General features: G+C 47.3%; 1 non-coding gene across 1 annotated transcript; it reads left to right on the top strand.

Annotated features, from left to right (window-relative positions):
- The first annotated feature begins 2351 nt into the window (after positions 1 to 2351).
- On the top strand, positions 2352 to 2423 carry LOC146809100 (small nucleolar RNA SNORD2). Its single transcript, XR_014967135.1, has one exon. It is a non-coding gene; the product is annotated as a small nucleolar RNA SNORD2 (small nucleolar RNA).
- The last annotated feature ends 324 nt before the right edge of the window (positions 2424 to 2747 follow it).

Below are 2747 nucleotides of genomic sequence, written 5' to 3'. Positions count from 1 at the left end.
GAAATTGTAATGGAGAGGGCCATATTTCTGGATCGGGTTGCACAAAAAACCGTAAGTAGACCGGGGGGGGGGGTGGGGGTGAAGACACCTAAAGGAACCGCTGTGGTCAGTGTCGTCTAATCAGCTGTAATAGTATTTTTTCTTTCACTGCTGAAGGTTGTATACAATATTCCTGGTGTGCAATTTTCGAATTAAGGCTAAACAACAAGGCAGTGTAGCCAACTGTGGATCGAATCCACCTTGCATCACGGGTGGGAGCCCAAAAAGTACATCTTTGCGCATTGTCTGAGGCACTGAGACCTTATCCTTGTTGGAGTTTGTGAATGTTAAGTTGTGCGAGTACGAAAAAAGCTGCACCTATGTTCGGTACCCTTGATTGGATGTAGACCTATTCTTTACGGAAGAGCAGCTAGTTTGACAAAAAATAACACCTCTGTACGTCTATTCATAAGTGTGTGATTTTCGGAAATTGCTTTTGCATTTTGTGTTGGTGTAATTCCCAATAATTGTGTTGTGCTTCTTTTTGTAACTGCTATTGTCGTTTTTTCACTACCCACTTTATCTGTGATCGCAGTTAGCCTAGCAGCAGATAATTATAATGAGGAATAACCAGTCCCTTTGTAAGCAGGAAGCGCCACTCAGTCCTGAACGGGGGGTTATCTAGGGAGATTCTGGGCTCATTCATTTGTGCGTTCTATTAAAGCTCAGTCGGTCACGGGCTGTCAGTGCACTGTGCATAGAACCGGTGGGAGTCAAAGCCGCAACGTACATACAAGGGGAGAGAAAAAAGAACCAGGAGACGAGAATCATCCCAACCTAAGAGGACAAGGGGCGATCAGCAAGAAGGGTGGCCTCGGTCGCCACTGGAGCTGCAACCAAGGGGGGGGAATGTTGTGTCTAGAACAGGCTGAAGGAGAGAAGGAAGGGACAGGAACCTGGAGGCGCTGGGAAAACAACAAGGGCAATAAGGAGAAGAGCGTCCGGGGGGAGGGGGGGGGGGGGGGTGTAGGGAAATAACTATAACCAGCCCAGAGGCATGCGATGACCTTAAAGTAGAAGAAGCTCAACAAAGGAAAATTGTCACTGTTTTTTAGGTCGAGGACTACCGGTCTGCCGAAGGCAGAACCGGAAGTCGGAAGATTTAATGTTTTCTAGAGTGGCTATTTAGCCCGCCTCTCTTTTAGCTTCTCCTCCATTGGCTGGCTTCCTAAACGGAGGCCAGCTATTGGAGGAGAGAGCCGTCCCTCCAAATAGGCTCCGTCTTTTTCAGATTCGGGGGCGTGTTCCTGCTGTTCTTTCCACTTTTTAGCCACGCCCCTTTAGAACAGCAGGAACACGCCCTCGAATCTGAAAAAGTTTCGAAGCTTCCATCCGCCATTTTTTAGGACTCACCAGAAGCTCCGAGGGCGTTGCAGGCGTTTGTCTCCTACAGGGGTAGACTTTCGGACTAAGTGGAACACCAGATCAGGGAAGGCTGAAATGTCAGGTAATTCCTAGCTCTTTATTGTGGGGGTGAGCGGATTGCCGGCCCTGACGCAAAGCTTGTCCCCTGATGCCAAAACATGGCCTGTGACCCGGGGCAGTGAAGGGTGGTACAACGCGTGTGTAAGCAGGGCAAAGTGAAATGATGCAGCCGCCATAAACTTGGATTATTAAACTGAATCCCATCCGTAGTTTTTACACCTAGACTAAATAAAGGGGCAGTGTTTAGCGTCTCGCTAGATAGCACCTTCAACTAGACCAGACACTTGAAGAATTTGGATGCCAGCCCCAGAATTGTCATGTTCTTCGTATTGTGTGTAGCAACACAATTTATAATTGGCTCTTTAGCGCCTCGGAATATCGTTTAATCGAGCTTTGTTTTTAGTAATTCGTGGTAGTTTAGAAGTCGGGTGTCTGATTGTGGAGGTATGTACTGTACTGGGCGTTAATAATTCATTAAGTATCGCAGCTCTGCAGCCTCACTTGAACGACCTTTTTTCCTCTGCACTTCAATCTGCTGTTGCTACTTCCCTTTAGCAGAACGCTTGTTTTCAAACATTGGACACTTTCTGCCACGAAATTCACGTTGATTCGGGACCGCAACCAAATGATAAAACCTTACGCTTAAAACTGACTTGTGTTGCTCGTCTCTGTTTAAGACGGATTTAATGGCGGCTTTTTGTCTCCTACAGGGGTAGACTTTCGGACGAAGTGGAACCCAAGATCAGTGAAAGCTGACATTCAGGTATTTCCTAGCTCTTTATTGTGTGGGTGAGCGGATTGCCGGCCCTAAAGCAAAGCTTGTCCACTGATGCCAAAACGTGGCCTGTGACCCGGGGCAGTGAAGGGTGGTACATCACGTGTGGACAAAGTGAAATGAGGGCTTAAACATCTTTCGGGACAGACAACCAAATGGTGATAAAACGTAATGCTGATCACTTTGTGCCCCCCCCCCCCCCGTCCAGGTAACCCATCATACCGAGCGTGTCGTAATTATGATTGGTGGTTAAGTCGGTCTTTCTAAGGCATGTCACGTGAGCAATGCATACTGAGTGAATATTTTGGTGTCAACGGCAGTGGCTTTTCTATTCCGTATTTTCTGAGTACGCCGTCAGTCTGCACACTGAATACTTCAGCGAAGAAATTAGCTGTACTGTCGTAATTTCCCCTTGAAACAAACAGTGGTGGGGGCAGTGTTTAGCGTCTCTATGTAGCTCCTTCACCGAGAATAGACATTTGATGAATTTTGAGGCCAGTCCCAGGAT

The sequence above is a fragment of the Triturus cristatus genome, chromosome 7, assembly GCF_964204655.1.
Source record: "Triturus cristatus chromosome 7, aTriCri1.1, whole genome shotgun sequence".
In the NCBI taxonomy this organism is placed as follows: Eukaryota; Metazoa; Chordata; class Amphibia; order Caudata; family Salamandridae; genus Triturus; species Triturus cristatus.
The sequence above is the reverse complement of the archived record's forward strand: the minus strand, read 5'-3'. Positions and strand labels throughout refer to the sequence as shown.